This window comes from Eleutherodactylus coqui, chromosome 5 (genome assembly GCF_035609145.1).
Source record: "Eleutherodactylus coqui strain aEleCoq1 chromosome 5, aEleCoq1.hap1, whole genome shotgun sequence".
NCBI classification, from domain to species: Eukaryota; Metazoa; Chordata; class Amphibia; order Anura; family Eleutherodactylidae; genus Eleutherodactylus; species Eleutherodactylus coqui.
This window is the reverse complement of record NC_089841.1, coordinates 212331678-212356616: the sequence shown is the minus strand read 5'-3', so window position 1 is coordinate 212356616 and position 24939 is coordinate 212331678.

The window sequence follows — 24939 nt, the reverse complement described above, 5'->3', positions numbered from 1 at the left end:
TGTATCTTTTTTTCTTGCAAAGTTTTTTTTACGTTGTTATTTTTGTCTTCTGTGTTTTTTGCGCTTGTGTTTGTGCTTTTATGTATCATACATATACATTTTTATATATCCAAGCAGTTTTACTAAACACTTAATTTCCGGCGATATTCCACATGGTGTACTTAATATTCTGAGGTGCCAATAATGTCAACCACAATTGTTGCTATAGACGGTATATAAATATACAGTACACACAATGTTATTTTAGAGGCAGAAATAAAGAGGTTAAATTGATACATTCCGGAAATATAAGGGGCCAATTGATTTCTTGTACTGAATAAGAGCTTTGCTAAATTTTGGCAACTTCAAGATTTCAAATAGAAAACATGCCAGCAATATAGTCCAATGCATTATCACACACATCCCTATTGCATAGCTGTGTCTCATAATATGCCACAACATTGGCAAGCACAGCTCAGAGCTCTTTAAGAATGAGAGGAGGCTCATGAATAATGGTTGAATCAGGGAAGTGATAATTAAATAAGACAACTGAATGCCAATGGACTCCCCAGTGGAAAATACTCTTCAACAGAGATCGTCTCTACCTTTTATTTCATTCAGCATTAGTACTGCCTCACAGTTCATTACCGAAGATATCTTTTAAGAAAGCAGTTTTTACAGAAATATTGGAAGCCTGAAAATACCCTTAATGGCATTGTCGGAGTACATGTTTCCATGCATTCTAGCCTTAAATTTTTATAAGTAAAAGAAACTTATTCTGCACATTCATTGAGGGCGAATTCACACAAGCAGTTAAAAATGTGTGGTCTACATGTGGTCTGTATATCTATTCTTGTCAAATAACAATGGAAGTTTCAAATTGCACCAAAATTGCAGCGGTCATGTTTTACTATGATCCATCATCAGCAATGTAAATATCAGCAGGTAACAATGGGGAATTGCCACCTCCTAATAGTTGGATTGAAATTGGAAAACTTTTTATTTTAGATTTTGTGTTTAATTTTAGCTTTACGTCTTTAAGTTAGTCTTCATAGGAACCAATTTTGGGTACATATAATTTGTTTTACTACTTGTGCACAATATAACCCCTTTATTTTTACAAACACATGTATTTGTGTCAGCACATTCCGGGTACCTTCACAGTCAGTGTAATTGCTGTAGGTATTCCACAATGGAAAACCCGCAGCTGGAAAATCTCAATGGCCAAATGTACATCTAACTGGTGCAGATTTGGCTGCGGTTTTTGAAGTGGATCTGCTGTAGGATTTATTTTTTGTATTTAAATGGTTGAATTCCACAATAAATAGACATGGTATGGATTTAGAATTTTCAGTGTTTTTCAAAAATACTGCAGATTCGTTATAGAAATTTTCCACACCATGGAATAGACATTTCAAAAACCTCCCCCCCCCCATGGTTTCTACTGTAAATGCTGAAGAATTTTTGCATTGGCTCCAGCATTTCTGCTATGTGTGAAGACTCCTTCCGGGATCAGAGCATTTTTATTTTTCTGTTGACAGAGCTGTGTCAGGGTTTTTTTTTTTTGCAAGATGACTTGTAGTTTTTATTGGTACCATTTTTAGGTTTATATAACTTTTTGATAACTTTTTATTCCTGTTTTGAGGAAGCGAGATGTCCAGAAAATGTCTATTTTGGCATTTTCTTTTTTTTTTTTTTTAAATACGGAATTTATTGATAAATGATGTAATATTTTATAGCATGGGATGATATGAATGCAGTGATACGAATTTTTGGTATTTTTGGGTTCTTTTAATTTTTTAAAATATTTTATTTAACTGTCGTTACATTTTTTTGATTGCAAACTTCAATTGTAACAATGTCACCTTTAAGTCTGGTATAGCTTTTTGTTAATGGATTATATGTATTTTAGTTCATAAATCTTGTCTGAATATCAGCCCATGGTCCATTGCAGTTGCATTCCTGGTGAGTGTTTCTAACTGAAATACGTATTCTGTCTAGTCCTGACTGAATATGGATTTCAGCTTTTGGGTATTGCCCCTACTTCATCCCTGCCGTGTATGCGCACTGTCATCTCCACACACTATGAAGAAGTACTTCAGGAACTTGGTAAGGAAGCTGCAGCTGGCATGTACCAATCCCTCCCCTTCTATTGGCTGTGCCATAGTCTTCTCATTTCACATAGAAATCCGATTGGCCAGCAGCTAATGCACACTCCGGAATGAGCTGCTGTGCCTTGTGAGAACTGAGGGAACACAGCACTGATCATAAACTGCTGGCAGACATCTCAGCACTATGGTCCCACCCTCCAACCATCAATAGACAAGCTGCATAGAAGACAGAATTGACATCTTGCTAGGGAGATAACTGCACTTGCTAACCTGCCATTATCAGCTCATTTGAACAAAGGGAAAATAGCTATCAGCGGACGTTTTACTTTTTTTCTTTTTTTGGAAGGGGGAGGGGGTGCTTCCAAGTGACAGTCATACTTTAAAGCATTGTATAAGAGGAAAAACTGTTTCTTAAATATTTTTTTTCGGTAAAAACACTTATATGCTGCAGTCAACAATGACTTTGGCATCTGCAGGATTAAACAGCATAGAGGAGTGATTAGGTAAGCAAGTGCTCATCTTCTCACTCATTTTCTGGGATTAAAAAATAAAGACCACGCACATGTGACAATCAGAGAGAAAATATGTATCCTGACTGATAAGAGGGGATGATTACATAAACCAAACTTCTGTCTGCTTGTTTTCCCTCCTTTTCAGCTCTGTAAACACAATGAAATGACAGCTATAAATTCAGTATTTCTGACCCAACTTCAAACGACTGTAGCTCCAGTTTTATTGGACAAGCTTCTAATTAGTAATGAGCAATTATTGATATATTTGTGTAGGTAGTAAATAGTAATCTATCCAATTTTTCAAAAATAATCAGAAATTGTGACAAGCCAATCTCGATTCCTATTACAGTCAATGGGAATAAAAATTGTATTCAATAATTTGGCCTCCAGAAGATCCCTAATGTAGCCTAATGTCTGCTCTCCATTTCCTACTACTGGCTCTGAAGCCTGCAGCCTGGTTATCCGTGCCAGAGGAGAGGCCTGAAGTAGGCATGCTATTGCCACTAGATAAAACTGGCTTTCTGAGGTTACTGCATGAATGAGGGAAATGGAAGAAGGAGCAGGAAGAGGTTGACTCTTTACCCTTTTGCCCAGGTGGCTCTCCAAGACAGCAGGTGGTGGGAGTTCCTGTGACTGTCATACATGTTGTGTTGGGGTTGTTGATATTCTTGCCTTGTTTCAGATGCTTACTGCAGATCTTACAGATGACCACTGTTCTGTCAACACTTGCGGTTTCAAAGAATGTCCAAGTTGCACAAGTCCTGTGGGCAGGCCTAGCTGTGGGCATGATGTTTCTCCTGCGGCTAGTAGAAGCTGATGGTGTCAGCGCAGTCATTTTGTTTCTCTACAACAGCCTACTTCCTGTCTTGGCTGGGTGCTGACGCACAATCTCCGCCTCTTCTTCCTTCCCCTCTGAGCTGCTATGATAATGCTACCTGCCTTCACAGCATGTTAGGTCAAGTACCTAATCATCTTCCACCTCCTTCTCCTCCTCTTTGTCAGCTTTCTCCTTCTGAGTGAACTCTATACTACAATGAGCACCAGACGATGGCTCCCCTGTTTCCACATCCTCCTGTCTAGACCTTGCCTGCGGAGGGTTGACCACATGCATTGACACACCCTCACGTTCCTCTTCGAAGGAAAGAAATGGTTGGGCATCAGTGTATTCAATGTTGTTTGGACTACCCTATTGATATCCATGACATTGAATAATCAAAGAGCTCTTCAGACTGATCCATGTGGACTGATTCAGAGTGTCTGAGGGATTTTGCATGGGGTGAAGAAGAGGGAGGGATGCTCTTGCTGACTGGTGCAGACTGACTGCTCTGTGCCTGGGACTGGGAGGAGGGGGAGGTGGCGGTAGTTGACGCATGCTTTGTCATCCATTCTACGACCTATTCTGTGTGCTGCAATATCGCAGTGTTAAAAAAAATGCAAGTGGGTGTTCACTCAAAGGAAGGGAAAAGAATAAAGGAGGATAACATCAAAACAAACAAAAAAAAACACGTTACATGGTGGATAAAGGGATAAAAATAACAGCAATATATACATAGTGATACATGCATAATAATTCATTAAATTGATTCAAGTTATATGTATTTTGTTAAGAGTCTGTAGCCTTTGCAATTTTATAAATATTGATATTATTACTCATTGGCTTTTTTTGCACACAGACTGGTTCGGGATCCTATTTTTTCTGTCTCTCTCAGTTGTGCACTCTGTCTGCATGTGAAGCCCTTTCTGTCTGTAGGTGAAGCCCTTGCTAAAAAAGCAGCAGACCTATAGTCACACCAGCACAAGTCCCTCTTGATGGGTCCCAAGATGCTGCATCACACAACTGTATGGAAAACCAGTACCCCTTTTTATAAACTCAGGCTACAGCCAATCAGGAGCAAGATCCTGGCAGCCCACAGCATCAATCTTAGAACATAATAAACCATGTGACTTCCCTGAAGGTCCTTTTACCTCCATACACATAATGCAATTGTAATATATATAGAGATAAAAGGTTGTTTAACCCCTTACATAAACACGGCCACTAACAGAGTGACAAGCGATAATTTGTTTACTAGCTGTTTTGTGTCAGCTGACCTAAAAATAGTCACTGGTTGATTAATCATTGTATGGTGTAAAAAGACAATTGCTTGTCTTTCAATGACTAGACAATAAACTTTACATGGAAGTATGCGCTTCAGCGACTGCAAACATGTACAACAATTACTCTTTGTAAAAGCACATAAACAACAGTCATTTGTACTCTAACAACTCACTGTAGCGACAATTATGAGTGACTTTTCGAACAATGTTCTGCTGTAAACCAACTCTTATGCATGTGATTGGTTTGAAGAGCGCTTTATTCCATAATGTAAATTGATGTAAATGCCACTGAAAGACAGGAATCACACATACAGTTTATGTAGCAGGACTTGTTGCTGTTTTTGAGCAAAAAGTGGTTTCAAACAAGAGAAAAGGAATAACTTTTTCCGCCATAATTTTTGTGGTGTTTTTTTTATTCTTCTTTAATTCATCGCAGTTTGGCTCAAAAAACAGCATCAAAAACTATGATTTTAGGTTAACCCCGTAGTGACGGAGCTTTTTTGCATTTTTCCATTTTCGTTTTTTCCTCCTCCCTTTTAAAAAATCGTAGCTCCTTTATTTATCCATCGACGTCGCTGTATGAGGGCTTGTTTTTTGCAGGATGAGTTTAATTTTTCAATGGTACTACTTATTGTACCATATAATGTACTGAAAAACTTTTTAAAAATTCTAAATGGAGAGAAATGGAAAAAAAACAACATTCCACCATCTTTCAGTGCGTCTTGTTTCTATGGCGCACAAACTGCAACAAAATTGACCCAATAACTTTATTCTATGGGTCAGTACGATTACTACGATACCAAACTTATATAGTTTTTTTTTGCTGTACTACTTGTATTTTTTTGTAAATATATTTAATTTTCTGCGCACAATAACTTTTTTTTATTTTCTGACGATATAGTTGTGTGAGGGCTCATTTTGTGCAGTATGTCCTGTCGTTTCCGTTGGTACCATTTTCATATACAATTAACTTTTTGATCGCTTTTTATTACATTTTTTTCTCAGAGATAGGGTGACCAAAACAGTGCATTTCGGGAGTTCTTTATTTATTTTTTTTGGACCTCGTTCACTGTGCAGGGTAAATAATACATTATTTTGATAGATCGGACTTTTATGGATGCAGCATTACCAAACACGTATTTTTGGTTTAGTACTTTAGTTTTTTTTATTGCAAATATCGCAAAAGGGGGGATTTTTGAACTTTTATTACTTTTTTTTTAATAATTACTAAAACTTTATTGATCTTATTTTTACACTTTCTTTTAGTTCTCCTAGAGGACTGCAACCAGCGATCCTTTGATCGCTCCTGCAGCATGACGTAATGCTATAGCATTACATCATACTGTTTTTTGACAGGTAGTCTATCAAGCCACCCTACGGGGTTGGCTTGATAGGCAGTCTGCTAAGCCAGCCCTGCGGCCTTTCAGAAGGCCCCCGGCTGCCATGACACCTGCATGGCTCCCCCAATCTCACCGTGGGGGAGGGGGGTGTACAGGACCCCCAAACATCATTTGGGGGATTTAAATGTCGCTGTCAGTATTGACAGCGGCATTTAAAGGGTTAATAGCTGCTTTCGTCCAAACGGCGCTATCTCCCTCCATACAGGTCCTGCAACAGCAGGACGAAAAAACACTGTAGGGCCGTCACTAAGGGGTTAAGTTAGGGCACAGAGCATGGACAAAAGCCATGGATATGTGGCTGTATCCATCTATCTATCTATCTATCTATCTATCTATCTATCTATCTATCTATCCAATTCTAGTATTTATCTAGAATAGGGAAGAGAGAGAAAGAATTCAAAAAGATCTAGAAAAGCTTGAACAGTGGTCAGCAACTAACAGAATGGTATTTAACAGGGAGAAATGCAAAGTCCTACATCTGGGCAAGAAAAATGAAAAAGCACATACAGATTGGGAGGAATTGAGCTAAGCAGCAGCACATGTGAAAAAGACTTGGGTATACTAATAGATCATAGACTGAACATGAGTCTACAATGTGATGCAGCAGCCAAAAAGGCAAACACCATTCTGGGATGTATTAAGAGAAGCATAGACTGTAGATCATGTGAAGTAATTATCTCCCTCTACTCTTACCCACTTGCTTTTTTTTAATACTGAGATATCGCTGCATTTTTTTAACGCAATTGTCAATGGGACTTTCTAATGTCAAAAACGCATTGCAAGTTTGTGCTTTGAGATTTTTGTGCAATGCTTTTTTAACATTAGAAAGTCCCATTAACAATCACATTAAAAAAATGCAAGTGGGTAAGAGCCCTTAGTCAGACCTCATCTGGAATACTGTGTCCAGTTCTGGGCACCCCACTTTAAAAAAGATACAGACAAACTAGAGCAAGTTCAGAGAAGAGCTACCAAGATGATGAGCGGCCTGCAAATCATGTCCTATGAGGAACGGTTAAAGGATCTGGCAAAAAAGAAGGCTGAGAGGAGACTTAATAATTGTCTACAAATATCTGAAGGGTTGTCACAGTGCAGAGGGATCATCCCTATTCTCATTGCACAAGGAAAGACTAGAAGCAATGGGATGAAACTGAAAGGGAGGAGACACTGATTAGATATTAGAAAAAACTTTCTAAAAAGTGAGGGTGATCAATGAGTGGAACAGGTTACCATGGGAGGTGGTGAGTTCTCATTCAATGGAAGTCTTCAAACCGTGGCTGGAATGACATCTGTCTGGGATGATTAAGTGAATTCTGCATTGAGCAGGGGGTTGGACCGGATGACTCTGGAGGTCCTTTCCAACTGTACCATTCTATGATTCTAATTCCAGTATCTATCTATCTATCTATCTATCTATCTATCTATCTATCTATCTATCTCATATCTATCTATCTATCTATCTATCTATCTCATATCTATCTATCTATCTATCTATCTATCTATCTATCTATCACCTATTTGTATTTATGATGATAAAAACTATTATAGCAACGTTAACATGCTTTTCAATACTTGCATTGGCTCCACTCTCAAGACCAGCTCATCTTCTGAAGCTTTACAAGGTTATGACTGGGACGATTATGGTTTCCGTCACAAATAATTACACCTCAATCTCAGATGATGCTGTAATTACTCAAAGAGTTGTGACAGGATTGCCAGATCAAAATTCATCAACATAAAACTTGATGTGTCTTCTTAAAATACACCAAGGACAGGACTGATGATCACCAAGAATTCACTACTTTTCTTTATCTACAGATATGTAAATAAATATCGCATATATTTGTCATTTCTTCTGAATAAGTTGCATATGCAATAAAAAATGTTGTCAAAGAAAATACTCTGGTTTGTTTCTTGTCAGGACGTTTTGACTAGAGGCGATGTTTTGGTCATTTTAGTTCTGGGAAAATCAGACAGACATTATAACTGAGCTGACATTAATCAGCATTCCTTTGGGCCTCCCATGGAAATGATGTGCATGCTGCTCGTTACAGCCTCGGGGAGTCTCCATCTCATTGCTCTTCCCTTCAGGCTTTCCTCTTCTCCTATTGCATAAAACAATCTATTGTTGTCTATCAAGACTAGAGACTGTGTTGACAGCATAAAGGGTGGTCTTGTGGTTAAAGTCTCTATATACATCATCTAATAATATCTCATTATTCTCATGATAAATATATATCTCCAATACTGGCTTAACAAACTTGAGTATGTTACCATCACCACCCAACATAGCATCTATGGCAGAGCACTTAGTTAATGTTTGGTCTCACTTAGAAATCATAAATGATATCAAATATTTGGAAATGTAATACATGTTGTAAATTGGAGAAATTTAACTGATATCTAAGAACCAAAGTGATCTGAATTTCTTGAGGTGCCCATATGGAGTACACACTTACACAACACAAGCTAATATTTACAAGCATAAGCTTTCCTTCATGGAGATGACACACAACAATCCGAATGCCATTGCTTGCTTCTTAGCAACAGGTTTAAAGTCCTTAGAACAGTTGACAGGGAAAAGTTTGTAGACTGTTGCTAAGGAGCATCTGAGTGAATTTGAAATAGTATCCTTAGAATTAGATATTATATAGAATTAGTATTTTGAATTATCTTGCGTAAACGCCCTAAACCCCCCGAGAAAGTAATGGAATTACCTCTATCTATATTATGTGGCTTTGAATTGGAATATTTAGAGACTATAGAATTCCTTTGCATCTCCAGCACCAATCTCAGCATTCTCCACAATCTACTATGCAGATATTAGCAGGACTCATTACATTCATCGTATCCAGTATACTGCACCCAATCCAGTTGCTATATTCGTGCATGGCTCAAGTACGGCGCCCTTCATAGACGTTGACAATATGTCAGTCCAAAATGTAATTAATGTCTGCAATGGACCAATATAGACATATATTAACCCTTTCCAATCCACTGTCTGACCTCTGAAGACATCTAGATTTAAGGCTGTACAGCTCTGATGTTGGAAGACATCCGTCGGGGTTCTTTTACTGTATATTGCCAGCCTCTCTGCTGTTCGAGCCTATCCAATGTGTCACCTCATGCAGTACTGGCTTTAGCCAGCATATAGCGCTGTTGTATAATGACAGAAAAAGAGTAAGCCCCCAAGGAAAACCAGGATACAAATAGGATTGGAAAGGGTTAAATCATCAAAGTGCAGGGAACACAAAATAGGGGAAATAATAGTAAAAGACATATGTGAAGGGGGATGCTATCCTTAACCTACTTTGGTGTGGCAGACCCTGCCTAAAAGCAGGGCGATTGACTCGATAGGGGTGGCCCCTGGAACCTAGGGGGGCCTAGACTGCTCCTAGAAGGAGGAAAGAGGAGATGTTAAATGCAGATGGAAAGAGCAATGTATACTACACAGTATTTGCTAGGGGTGACTAAGCCAAACACAGAATAAAATGCCACAGCTTTTTAGCTGACAGGAGTCCGCTGCCTCACCACATACTTCAGGCAGGACAATAACCGGCACCCATGTAAACGTGGGCCCAGAATAAGTACACTTCTATGATGGCTGATTGGTCAGCTACCGGAAACACCACCCTGTCAGTCAATAAGTCCATACGCCACAGGAGATGTTGTAGCAGGGTTGTGCAGCCGGGCACATTATACACTGAGTTACTGAGGGATTTCCGAGAGACAACACCCCAGGGCCCTCTGCAGTGACAGGCATAAGGCAGCCCAAATATATGTCACTTGTAAGTTTATGTCTTCCACACAGGGAAATGCAGTCCAAGGAAATCTTATTGCTACAAGGGCCAGGGCTGACAAGTCCTGATTGCAGCTGACATGCTGCAATACCAGCATTCTGCAATACTTGCTTTGTAGAATATTGCAAAATTTAATGTACTACACAGGTCATCAGTGGCAAGAACCAAAGGTTGCAACAACCAAAGTGTTATTCTGAGTCACTGAGTAAACTAAGGATAATGCATCAATAATCATGCCAGGAGTATTAATAAGCATGAATCTCTATATTCACAAGTATATGGCCATTACTTATGTGTGCCGCATTTTGCTTTTCATTTAACCTCTTAACAGTCACATTTAAATTAGGAAAACCTCCGCTTAAATGTCACTTTTTATTGTAAATTTTGAATTTATATCTCAAGTAATTATAGTTAGTGCTGAACTCAGATGACTTTTGATGCTGAAAATACCTCGGACGTGCTGGCTGATAGGGCTCTCTTCATTCTGATTTGCTGATCAATGCCTGTTGTCAAATAAAGTCTATATTTAGTAAGATAGATAATTATACAGAATACAGGAAGTGGATGTTGGCTCATTCTGACTGTAGAAGTCTATGGAAAGAAGACAAGGAGTAGGAGGATGCTTCTGCAAATCATATCCTAGCCAGATATAGCAGTATTCCACATGTAGACATATGGTAGATTATTCTAAAAAATCACCTTAAACAACAGATGTGCTTTAACTATTTCTTTCAGATATCCCAGTTTAGAGGGAACAGTAATGATCCTTTCCATCTGTACTATTGCTGAGGTCTTATATGTCCTTTATATATATATATATATATATATATATATATATATATATATATATATATATATATATATTGTGGTGGGCCAGGGTTTACTTGACTGCAGATCGAATACCCCACCGTCGGGAAATGGGCACCTCACGTATAAAGGCTCTAGGAGACTTAACTTTCTTTTGAACCTGGCACCTACCAGCATTTATTCACAGCACAGCAAACAACTTGCACAGTATTCAACACAGTTCATATACAATGACTAGGGCTTACAACCCACAGGGTCCCCGTCACTAACCCCACCCAGGGCATCTAGAGGGTGTCCTCCTCTTTCAGACGGGTAACAGGCCCAAGATTGTCCACACCGAACCTCAGGCTCGATGTTCCTGATGCGATGCCTTCACACCACCTCTCACTGGTCCACATTGGACCTCAGGCTTGCAGCCCTTCCAGCTGTGCTGAGCTGTCACTACCCCCTGAGTGTGGCAGGAACTGAACCTTTTATGTTGCTTACTGCCACACCCATAGGTGTTACCTCTTGTTTCAGGTTACAGAATCCCTGTCTATTACCCTCTGCAATCTATACTGTGTACTGCACTCCTAATATATATGTTTCTGTCCTTTGCATGTTCATTGCATGGCAGCTTGCAGTGTGCTGCGGTGCTGCTGGGTGAGTGCAAGGCTGTGACTGTCCAAAACAAAAAAAGTCTTCTGGTAGATGGTCTCTCTACAAAGTCTTAACCCCTTAACGACCAGCCCATAGTGTTTTTACGTCCTCCCGAAGTGGGCTTTATTCTCTGGGGATGTAAAAACATGCTTCCTGCAGAGAATAATGCCCCTCGGGCTGTGGACGTGACAGCTCCATGCTGTCGGTGTCCACAGGTAGCTGACAGCATGGAGCTGTCATCCCGGGCTGTTCGGACACCCCCCCGGCATTGCGATCGGCGCTATGCAATGGATAGCGCCGATCGCAAAAAAAGTAAATAAAAGTACACAAAAGTTAAAGATTCAGCTGCTCTGATGGATCGGATCCATCGGAGCAGCTGAAATTACTCACCCCGGTCCGGCACGCTGCTCCCCGCTCTCCTGCCGCTCCGGGGCCCGAAGCCGGTCTTCTGCGCATGCGCGCCAGGCGGCATTACGTCAGCCGCATGCGCAGAAGGCCCGGCGGCTTGGGAGATTTAAAATTTCCTGGCTCCCGGCTCCTGTAGGTAGCCGGGAGGCAGGAGATGTCAGCGGGGACTGCGGTGAGCGGTCCCCGGTACCGCGATCGCCGTTATCCAATGGTTAGCGGCGATCGCGAAAAAGTTAAAAAAAAGTTTAAAAAAAGTCAGTTTCACCTCCCCTCATGGATCGGATCCATGAGGGGAGGTGAAAATACTCACCCCCAGTCCTCAGCGGTGTCCCGATGTCCCGGGACCCGAATCCCCGTCTGCGCATGCGCGCCTGATGATTGACATCGGGCGCGTGCACAGACGGGCTCGAGCCCCGGGGAATTTAAAATCCCTCTGCTCCTGGCTGCCATGTGTAGCTAGGAGCAGAGAGATTATACCGGGGACATGATCACTGTCATCCAATGGATGACAGTGATCATGTAAAGTGAAAAAAAAGTGTAAAAAAGTTAAAAAAAAAAAGTAAAAAAAAGTTTTTAAAAGTTTAAAAAGCGTACGTTTCATCTCCCCTCATGGATCATATCCGTGAGGGAGGATGAAAGTACGTACCTAAGGCCCCCAGATTTATCCGCGGACCTTACCATAGCTTCTGCACACGCGCCCATCGCCAAAATGGCGGGCACATGCGCAAAAGCTGTGGATTGCCAGGATAATTTAAATTCTCCCTGCTCCTGGCTACAAAACGTAGCCAAGAGTATGGAGATTTAATGGGGGTCCGCGGTGAGCGGTTCCTGGTCACGTGTTCGCCATTATCCAATAATGCCGATCACGTAAAAGTAAAAAAAAAAATTTGAAGTTTCATCTCCCCTCACTGATGCGATCGGTGAGAGGAGATGAAACTTTTTACCGGAGGCCTGCGTATTTGAACCCCGACGCGATCTTCCTCCGTGGACCTTCCAGGATTCTGCACATGCGACCGCCGGCAAAAAGCCGGACACATGCGCAGGAGTCAGGGAGCCCAGGAAACTTAAAATCTCCTTGCTCCCAGCGACCAACGGTCACAGAGAGCCTGGAGCAGTGACGGGTGACCTCGTTGAGCGGTCCCCGGTCACGTGATAAAAAGGTAGCGATCTACCTTAGGCCGGTCTCACATGACCGGATAGGAATTACGGATTCTGCATGCTTCTGATCCACGGTATTACGCAGATCAATCGCATTGGATTACACAATTCCACTCACATTAGCGGGTCGGAATTGCGTAATCCACTCGCAGAAAAGAGAACGCAGCAGGTTCTATTTTACTGCGGATATCGGCAACATAGAGCCCATTGTGCTCCATGGTCGCGGATATACCCGCAGCCCATACGCAACTACATTGTATACGGGCTGCGGGTACCCGCGTCATCGCTAAGCGATGGTACGGGAAATACAAACAAAGGTGTACTGTACATGACCGCCTGTGTGAGTAGGCAGTTATGTGCAGTACATTACGCAGCCGTACGCAGGGTCACAGCCGGGCTCACAGATGGGATCCGCTGTGGGCCTCCGCAAGCGGATTCCGCCTGTACCCGCGTGAGACCGGCGTTATTCAGACCGCTACCTGTGATACGTATTTTACAAGAAGCCCCGGGAATGCTCGCCTTCCTGCAGTTCCAGGAGCACCTTGTTGAGCGCCTTCTGTGTGAGACCGCCGCACCTCATCAAGCTTACGGAGACTCACGGAACGCCACTTTTTACACCCCATACCCGCCACTGAGGTCATGAAATACCCCCAAAAAGCATGAGAGGAGGGGGGGGGATACCCGGTTTTATTGCCCCATGGGCCCATTCCAACCAGCCTCCGTAATTACCCCTGTCTTCGGAAATACTACACAGTTCACATTTTTACTTTTATCTAAGATTTGCGAACGCCAAAAAGGGCGCGGAGGGGGAGGGGGGAATTTTTAGGGAGTCAATCTTTATTCTGTACAAATAAGCAATGGGGCCTGGAATTTATTCAGTTGTGCCCTAAAATCCAACAGGTGTTCCGTCCTTTATAGGCCTTGCCATGCGTCCTGTAAGTAGATTAGGGCCACAATGGGTATGTTTCTGAACTCGGGACAAACGGGGGTATCCATTTTGGGGTGAACGTCTTCATTCCTATGTGCACTGTACAAAAAAACTGTTTTTAAATTGAAAAAATTGCCAAAAAAATTGAAAATCGTAACTTTTTCCTTCTGCTTTGCTTAGATTCATTCAAATACTGTGGGGTCAAAATACGCAGTACACCCCTAGATGAATTCGTTAAGGGGTCTAGTTTTCAAAATGGGGTCATTTGAGAGGGTTCTTCATAGTTTTGGCCGCTCAATGGCTCTATAAGTGGGCAATGGGGCCTGAAATATATTCAGTGGTACCCTGAAATCCAACGGGTATTCCTTTCATTGTAGGCCTAGCCATGGGTCCTGTAAGTCTATTAGGGCCACAATGGGTATGTTTCTGAACACGGGACAAACAGGGGTATCCATTTTGGGGTGAAAGCCTTCATTTATATGTGTGCTGTACAAAAAAAACTGTTTTTAAATTGACACAATAGCCCAAAAAATGAAAATCCTATTTTTTTCCTTTTGGTTTGCTTGAATTTATTCAAAAACTGTGGGGTCAAAATATGCAGTACATCCCTAGATAAATTCGTTAAGGGGTCTAGTTTTCAAAATGGGGTCATTTGTGGGGGTTCTATATGGTTTTGGGCGCTCAAGAACTCTACAAGTGGGCAATGGGGCCTAAAAGGACTTCAAGCAAAATTTGTGTTCTGAAAGCCACCGATTACTCCTTTTATTTTGGGCCCCGTTGTGCATGCGGACATAAGATTAGGGCCACAATGGGTATATTTCTGAAAACAGCACAAACAGGGGTATACATTTTGGGGTGTAAGTCTTCCTTCATATGTGTGCTGTACAAAAAAAGCTGTTTTTAAAATGACAGAATTGCCAAAAAAACAAAAATCCAAATTTTTTCCTTTTGCTTTGCTTGAATTTATTCAAAAACTGTGGGGTCAAAATACGCAGTACACCCCTAGATAAATTCGTTAAGGAGTCTAGTTTTCAAAATGGGGTCATTTGTGGGGGTTCTCTATGGTTTTGGGCGCTCAAGAACTCTACAAGTGGGCAATGGGGCCTAAAAGGACTTCAAGCAAAATTTGTGTTCCGAAAGCCACCGGTCGCTCCTTTCATTTTGGGCTCCGTTGTGTATCAAGACATAAGATTAGGGCCACAATGGGTATGTCTCTGAACACGGGACAAACAGAGGTATCCATTTTTGGGTGCAAGTCTTCCTTCATATGTGTGCTGTACAAAAAAAGCTGTTTTTAAAATGACAGAATTGCCGAAAAAACGAAAATCACAATTTTTTCCTTTTGCTTGGTTTGAATTCATTCAAAAACTGTGGGGTCAAAATATGCAGTACACCCCTAGATAAATTCCTTAAGGGGTCTAGTTTTCAAAATGGGGTCATTTGTGGGGGTTTTCTATGGTTTTGGGCGCTCAATAACTCTACATGTGTGCTATGGGGCCTAAAAGGACTTCAAGCAAAATTTCTGTTTTGAAAGACACTGACTACTCCTTTCATTTTGGGCCCCGTTGTGGACTCAGATATAACAATAGGGCCACAATGGGTATATTTCTGAACACGGGAGAAATAGGGGTGTCCATTTTGGGGTGTAAATCCTGATTTTCATGTAAACTATAGGAAAAAAATATGTCTTTAAAATGACAGATTTGCAAAAATATGAAATTTTACTTTTTCTCCTCTAAATTGAATTAATTCCTGAAAAAAAACTGTGGGGTCAAAATACTCATGACACCCCTCAGTGAATACACTAAGGGGTGTAGTTTTTAAAATGAGGTCATTTGTGGGGGTATCTATTATTCTGACACTCATGAGCCTTTCCAATCTCGGCTTGGTATAGGAAAACAAAGTGTTCCTCAAAATGCTAAAAAGTAATGTTAAATTTGTACGTCTCCTAAATGGTTAAAAAAAAATGAAAGTTTTTCCAATGTGCGCCCAAAATAAAGTAAACGGGTGGAAATATAAATCTTAGCAAAAATTTCTATATTATGTTTGCACATATTTAAGATATTGCAGTTGGAAATGTGAAAAAATGACGATTTTTTCAAAATTTTCCCAATTTTGGCGCTTTTAATAAATAAACACAATTTCTATCGGTCTATTTTTTCTGCCTAAATGAAGCACAACATGTGGCGAAAAAACAATGTCAGAATCGCTTGGATATGCAAAACCTTTCTGGTGTTTTTCCATGTTAAAGTGACACATGTCAGATTTGCAAAATTTGGCCTGGTCATTAAGGCGCAAACAGGCTTGGTCACTAAGGGGTTAATAAGCCCAGAAAGAACCAGGTGCTAGTTTCCATCCAGAGGTCCAGGTTTCAGGGATCTAGATATAAACCCTGACATGACTCCAAGACATAAAAATAATAACATGTGAACATTCCCTTAGACTGTAACAATCTCTGAATAATTTTTAGAAAACCTCTCACATGTTTTATAGTTAAAAAATGTATTGCCATAATTATGTTCAACATATACAGTTTTATAATGAGTATTTGAAAAAGGCACTTTTTAAAATCTGATATTATGCTGAAATCATCATATGATAGAGCAGTTCTTGGAAAAACATGTCCCATGTTCCAACATAATTCCGAATCACGTATAAGACACTGATGCCAATCTGTCATCAATCCCAGTGTTCATTGACTCCCCAACAGAAATGACAAGTGATGTATGAGCCAGCATTTATCCCCAATAGTGAAACCTTTAAATTCATCAATTAGAGGGAGTTAAACAGACTGTCCATGCACCCCAAAGCAGCTTCCTTCACAAGCTTCTTCACCACCACTTTCTGATATTGTTCTACTGACTTCCAATTCTACAAAGAACCCTCATTGAAAACATTCCTTTCACTCAGTATTCTAAAACCAAGCGCAAAATACGCAAAAAAAAAGTAATTCATGCTCCTTATTGCCGTATTGCCTTAGGCATAACTGCATCTCTTTTAACCACTTTTGCAACATGATCCTGAGGTCTCGACATATACTTGAAATATTTTGAAAATGAGTGTCCGCCATCACAACCCAAACACTCGTGATGGAATTTGCAGTTCCCCAGATGGTAAACCCCTGTAATGTTGTCAACAAAAAAAACCCCATTTCTCCTGAAAGGGGGTCACATGCTGCAGCATCATGCAATGTAACCTCAAGGGCAGATCCATTTAACCCCTGCAGGGGCAGGTTTCTTATTACCATGTCATGCCTCACAGGGCAAGTTTTTAAAATAAGAGTCATCAATGCAATTTAATCTTGCAATTATTTATTAAGGAATGCAACAGTCACATTGCAACATTTTTTTTGTAAAGAAAGAATACATTATAACAATTTTGGAAAATAGCTTTCAAATTTTGGTGGAAGGAGATTTTCCAGGTGCCACTAAAGGGGTTAAGCCCAGCACATTTTATTATGCGCCATCAGCCTTTGACGAAAATGCTCGTCATATCTACACCAGGCCAGCCTCTCACATGTGCAAAAAGCTTCCCAGATGTTATTAATATAAAAAAATAGCTGACACCCAGCACCCAGTCAAATTATTCACCCTCCTCCTTTTCAGGCTTTCAGCCAATTGCTGAATGTTTTAGGAATCTTCCTATACCTTTGCTTCCTTTCTTTTTTGCTCTTTTTCTTTGTTTCTCCATTGAATCCGATTCCCTATTCTCTGGAAAATCATCCAATGACAAAGAAACATCTCTACAAATTCCCTCTTCGCTATCTTAGCCCTCGCTTTCTCCTTCAAGTGTGCCCCTAATGGATCTGAATATGCTACATACGACCGCAACTTATCCAAATCTGCCACTTTTTACCTATAGTCATCATTACCCCCAACTGCCCCCTGTCCGGAGAAACTGAAGCACCTACTATTGACTCACTATATGACACCATTCCCCATGAAACTTGACTATTACCCAAGTTATCCCTTACTCTTTCTATCTCCCCTTTATTTGCTGTTAACTACTGTAAAACTGTATTGCTGGATCTACTAAAGCTAAAGATAGTGAAGGGGATTCTCCACACTCCCTTGGCATCATAAAAACTTTCTCGCAAACTCCTGAGAAAAAAGAGGCGCTGCTTCTCCACCTTGCTGTTCTTGACAATGCCTGTCTCCCACAACTCAGGATCCTTGACCTCGATCTCCTCCGGCCCTTGGGCCTTTGTGATAACAGACAGCTTCTGTCTCTCACTACAGAGGCCCCATGCTCCTTTCTGGTCATGGATTGGTCCCTGTCAAAACCTAATGGTTGATTACAATCAGCAGCAGCATCACTGCAACACACCACAGGCAAACCGACAACTGCCTTGACCATTGCCTCAACTGCTCACTACTCTTCATCTTCCTCCTCTGGAATACCAACCACCTCAGCCCCAATGGAATTAATTGGCAGTGCCTTCACTATACCACCTCCTCCCACCTCTTACCCCATCCAGCCTCATAGCTCCCATAGTCACTTGCCTGCTTCTGTTCTTCTGTCTTCCCCTCTGGTTAGTGTCCTTCTTCTGCTCAACACTGCCAGACTGCCTGGCTTCCATTTTCGGGACTTCTCGCTTGCAGCACTTGTCCTCCACATCCCTCACCTCACGGGGCTCGGACCGAGGCGACCTGGTAGATGTGAACAATGGGATAGACAGCCCCCATGTACAGAAAGATTTAACAATATAAGAAAGAATCTGAGTTCAAAAGGTAGGGAGAGTATGATGTTTATGAACACAATTGCATATATGTTGTTGTGGTGGATGGGTTTAGCCAAGCTCCCTGCAATTTCAACGGGAAATAATTTATTTTTGGAACTAAGGTCTTGATGAGACAAGCCCTTAACATTATATAGAGCAACAGAAGGCATATTAGGGCATATGAAAGTCATAGAAGATGGTTCCAGTTCAGGGTACCTTATTATCAGTTAGAACAGACAGCCAGTAAATGCGACTCTAATTTTGGTACGCCTAGTCTGGCTATTCATTTGAATGTCCGCTGTAGACAAATACATTCCTCAGGCTGTGAGTAAAATTAATTTGGTTTCTTCACTGAGATGCCACAAGTAAACAAATACGCAGCCATAGTTATGCACCAGAACACTGATTGCGATAAGCTACATTTTACAAGGTTATCTTGGTGCTCAAATCAATACAAGCAAGATTAGTGCAACAAGAAGGAAAGCCTACATTATATTTTGTAGGCTATGATTAAAGATGGATCAAAGATTGTAGCAAAATGCATTCATTCTAGCTGGTTCTAAGTAAATGTGAAGCATTATTGGGATTTTACCTGCTTGTGTTTGGCTCTTCATTTTGCAGCTGCAAAAGCAAATAAGATTTTCAAGTGTTAAAAAAGGAGTAAAAAACATGTGATCCCAATGTAATATTACCCCTCTACAAATCTCTTGTAAGACCACATCTCAAATATGGGATTCCGTTTTGAACTCCATGTTCTAAAAAGGATATAGAAGGGCTAAAGTTTGTTCAAAAGTGGGTGACTAGATTATTAAATGGGAGGAATGGTCTCTGTTATAATGAGAGGCTAAAAAAAATGGGCTTGTCCAGCTTAGTGGCCAATTATCTCAGGTGTGGGAACCCTCACTAAAAAAATCTCAGGATGGGTAGAAGGTGTCCTCAAACCACTGGTGAGGAATATAACCAGCTACTTGCAGTTCATCACAGACTTATTGAACAAACTGTCAACTATAAGTCCCCTCCCTGATGGCGCCATCCTGGCCTATAGATGGGGAGTCCTTATACTCTAACACCCCTCACAAAGATGGACTGACTGCCTGCCAGGCCCACCTTGAGGCCAATGGGGTTTCCCCTGAATCCGCGTTACAACTCACAAGATTGATCCTCACACACAATTATTTCTCTTTTGGCAAAGAGATATTCCTGCAACTCACCGAAACCGCCATGGGCAGTAAAATGGCACCGTAATATGCCAACCTTTTCATGGCAAAACTGGAGAATGACTTTCTGACCTCCTGCCTCAACAAACCATTGGCCTACTTCCGCTACATTGATGACATCATAATCATCTAGACCAACACTGAACAAGAGCCAACAAGAGCCAATAAAATTCCATGAGAGATTCAATGCATTCCACCCCACCATAAACCTGACATTAAGTTACTCATATACAGAAATCAAGTTTTTGGACACCACCATAAAAATTTCAAACAACTCAATACTGACATCCCTATACTGAAAACCAATTGATTGACCCACATACTTCAGATGGGACCGTTATCATCCTAAGCACATCAAACAGTCAATCATCTACAGCCAGACCATCAGATATAACCATATCTGCTTCAACCTAACAGACAGAAAAACATTTGCACAATATCAAAAAGACATTTTTAAATCAGGGCTACTATTCCACATCAATTGATGACCAAATCACCAGAGCCACCAGGATACTCAAGAATCAACTACTCCAATATATGGTGAGAGAAAAAGCAGATGTGTGCCTCTAGTAGTGACCTACAATTCACAGCTTGAGTTACTAAGGAAGACTGCAAAGAAACTCCATCATACCTTACACAAGGACAACCGTCTGAAAACCATATTACCGCACCCTCCCCTCCTATATCACAGGCAACCTCCAGATTTGAAAAACTTTAGAATCAGGAGTGTATTGCCCTCTGACACACAAAACGGAACTTATCCCTGTAATGTAAGGACTATAGCAGGACTATAAGATCCCTGGGACCGTCACGAGTTCCACATCCAATGTTGTGTACCTGATCCGGTGCAGAGAATGTCCTGTTAGGGGCTTTATATTGGAGAAACAGGACAAAAACTGAGAGTCAGGATGAGATCTCATTGCTACTCAATCAGAGAGGAAAAGATGGAATTACCTGTGGCAAAACATTTTTGTGGTCACGAACACAGCATAGAGCAGTTAAGAGTTACCAAACTGAATTTGGGAGTATAAATTTATGACCATTTTTGATACCCTCAAGAATGCAATGAACCTTGGAGTGGGGTTCTTGCATCAGTGGAGAATATAAAAGGTCCGAAGGAGGGCAAGAGGGGTGTCCTTGAGTAGCGCACCCAGGGGAATGGAGGAATGCCTGGGGAGGCGTGGGGGGGGGGGGGGTCGGGGATGGCATCATCTCTTTCCCCGGGGGGGGGGGGGGGGGTCCCAGAAGGTGTGCTTTTCTCAATCATTGTTTTAAAGACTACGTAAAAATTCATACATTTATTTTAAGGAATGCTGCCATCCAATAGGTGGTGCTGCAAAGATATTGTTTCATGTTCCTTATGTGCAGGTCTGAAGGAGAGATAACACACAGCCTGTCACATCTTAGCACCAATTTAGAGATCTTAAAACTGTCACATTCCTTGCCAGTGGACTGATTAAGTATTTACCTCTCTGCTCATCTTGTCTGATATTGTTTTAAGTACAAATCAGTCTCCAATTTCTGTGCCCTGTCATTGGTGAATATTTGTATTTATGTATGCCCCATCCGAATCTGTTTCATTATGCCTGAAGAAGGATTATGAGAGTATCCGAAAGCTTGCAATAACATCATGTATTTTTGTTAGCCATTAAAAGGTATCATATTTACAAGATTACTTGGTTTCTCTTACTGAGAACAATTTCAGTTTGCTCTACTGGGTATAACACGGTACCAAACTTTTTTTTTATTCAGCCTAGGAAACAAATATGACTTTTACATGGGCCGACAGCCTTTTAAACTGCATGAGTGCCTACGTCACCAGTAAGGTCGTCAGCACTCGTGCAGAGCATTTAAACTGAAAGACATGCCCCCCGGTTTGCAGGCTTCTCATCCGATTCTCGCTCAATGCTTCACCTCCTATGGGAAGTACTGAGCGGAGAGCATTTACACAGGATGAGAAGCCAGTGAAGCAATGAGGTTTTTTTTTTTTTTTATTTCAATTTTTTTTTTACTGAAATGAAAACATGTTACATCTCTTTTGTACACAATCAACTTGAGTGTAATACACAATTTCAATAAACCTATACATGTAAGTCATTACAGTCATCTTGTATGTTATAAGTGGGTGAACAGACAACAAGGTTTTTTTAAGCGGACTGAAAAGTCAGCTTAAACAACCATGAACAACAAGGGAGCGATTTTGTTCTCTTTCAAAGTGAACGATTATCACTCAGATTCGTTTGTTTGAACAAATTTTGAGCGATAATTGTTACATGTAAATGGGCCTTTAGGAATAATCTAGTTTACATGTATAATATATGTGCAAGCAATACACAGAACTGGCTCAGGATTACTTCTTCCCAAGGACTGTACAAAAGAGCAGGGCACATTTATTACGGGTATAGGAAAGGCGATTTATGCACCTATATAGGAAGGGGTTCTTTACAGTTAGAGTAATCCAACTATGGAATGTCCTACTCCAAGAGGTAGTAATTAGAGATGAGCGAACGTACTCGTCCGAGCTTGATACTCGTTCGAGTATTAGCGTGTTCGAGATGCTCGTTACTTGTAACGAGTACCACGCGATGTTCGGGTTACTTTCACTTTCATCTCTGAGACGTTAGCGCGCTTTTCTGGCCAATAGAAAGACAGGGAAGGCATTACAACTTCCCCCTGCGACGTTTAAGCCCTATACCACCCCCCTGCAGTGAGTGGCTGGGGAGATCAGGTGTCACCCGAGTATAAAAATCGGCCCCTCCCGCGGCTCGCCTCAGATGCGTTGTGAGATAGCTGAGGGACAGTGGTATCGTGTTGGAGCTGCTGTAGGGAGAGTGTTAGGAGTTAGTGTAGGCTTCAAGAACCCCAACGGTCCTTCTTAGGGCCACATCTAACCGTGTGCAGTAGTGTGGAGGCTGCTTTTAACAGTGTTGCACATTTATTTTTTTTTGGTATATCGGCCGTGCAGAGCATTGCGCCCTGCAGTAATAGTCCAGGGACAGAAGTGTGGAGGCAGGGAGAGCGTTAGGAGTTATTGTAGGCTTCAAGAACCCCAACGGTCCTTCTTAGGGCCACATCTAACCGTGTGCAGTACTGTGGAGGCTGCTTTTAACAGTGTTGCACTTTTTTTTTTTTTTGGTATATCGGCCGTGCAGAGCATTGCGCCCTGCAGTAATAGTCCAGGGACAGAAGTGTGGAGGCAGGGAGAGCGTTAGGAGTTATTGTAGGCTTCAAGAACCCCAACGGTCCTTCTTAGGGCCACATCTAACCGTGTGCAGTAGTGTGGAGGCTGCTTTTAGCAGTGTTACACATTATTTTTTTTTTGGTATATCGGCCGTGCAGAGCATTGCGCCCTGCAGTAATACTCCAGGGATAGAATTGTGTAGGCAGGGCCAGAAGACATATATTATAGATTGAATATATGCAGTGGTCCTTTAGAAAAAAATATTTGAAAAAAATCTATTTGGCCTGCCTGTCACTCTGCTCAGTGTTCTGGGTCTGTGTCTGCTGGGGGTAGTATTTCTCCAAATAAATACGCAGCCAGCTAAGTGTTACAGCAGGCTTGCGCCAAATTATTTCCTGGCTCTGAAATCACCGGTCTGCTGCAGTTAATAACAGTGCAACACTGCAGTTCCGTGACACACACATCAGGGACAGAATTGTGTAGGCAGGGCCAGAAGACATATTATAGATTGAATATACGCAGTGGTCCTTTAGAAAAAAATATTTGGAAAAAATGTATTTGGCCTGCCTGTCACTCTGCTCAGTGTTCTAGGTCCGTGTCTGCTGGGGGTAGTATTTCTCCAAATAAATACGCAGCCAGCTAAGTGTTACAGCAGGCTTGCGCCAAATTATTTCCTGGCTCTGAAATCACCGGTCTGTTGCAGTTAATAACAGTGCAACACTGCAGTTCCGTCACACACATCAGGGACAGAATTGTGTAGGCAGGGCCAGAAGACATATTATAGATTGAATATACGCAGTGGTCCTTTAGAAAAAAATATTTGGAAAAAAATGTATTTGGCCTGCCTGTCACTCTGCTCAGTGTTCTGGGTCCGTGTCTGCTGGGGGTAGTATTTCTCCAAATAAATACGCAGCCAGCTAAGTGTTACAGTAGGCTTGCGCCAAATTATTTCCTGGCGTTCCGTAAGCGAACTCAGCCTCCAACCACAGGCCAATAAGCGGCACATTTAATTACAGTGTTGTGTTTCTGCATTCCTGGTAATACAGCATGCTGAGGGGTAGGGGTAGGCCTAGAGGACGTGGGCGCGGCCGAGGACGCGGAGGCCCTAGTCCGGGTGTGGGCACAGGCCGAGCTCCTGATCCAGGTGTATCGCAGCCAACTGCTGCGGGATTAGGAGAGAGGCACGTTTCTGGCGTCCCCACATTCATAGCACATTTAATGGGTCCACGCGGTAGACCTTTATTAGAAAATGAGCAGTGTGAGCAGGTCCTGTCGTGGATGGCAGAAAGTGCTTCCAGCAACCTATCGTCCACCCAGAGTTCTGCGCCGTCCACTGCTGCAACTCAGAATCCTCTGGCTGCTGCTCCTCCTTCCTCCCAGCCTCCTCACTCCATGAAAATGAGACATTCTGAGGAGCGGGCAGACTCCCAGGAACTGTTCTCGGGCCCCTGCTCAGATTGGGCAGCAGTGGTTCCTCTCCCACCAGAGGAGTTTATCGTGACTGATGCCCAACCATTCGAAAGTTCCCGGGGTCCGGGGGATGAGGCTGGGGACTTCCGGCAACTGTCTCAAGACCTTTCAGTGGGTGAGGAGGCTGATGATGATGAGACACAGTTGTCTATCAGTGAGGTAGTAGTAAGGGCATAAAGTCCGAGGGAGGAGCGCACCGAGGATTCTGAGGAAGAGCAGCAGGACAATGAGGTGACTGACCCCACCTGGTTTGCTACGCCTACTGAGGACAGGTCTTCAGAGGGGGAGGCAAGGGCAGCAGCAGGGCAGGTTGCAAGAGGCAGTGCGGTGTCCAGGGGTAGAGGCAGGGCCAGACCGAATAATCCACCAACTGTTTCCCAAAGCGCCCCCTCGCGCCATGCCACCCTGCAGAGGCCGAGGTGCTCAAAGGTCTGGCAGTTTTTCACTGAGAGTGCAGACGACCGATGAACAGTGGTGTGCAACCTTTGTCGTGCCAAGATCAGCCGGGGAGCCAC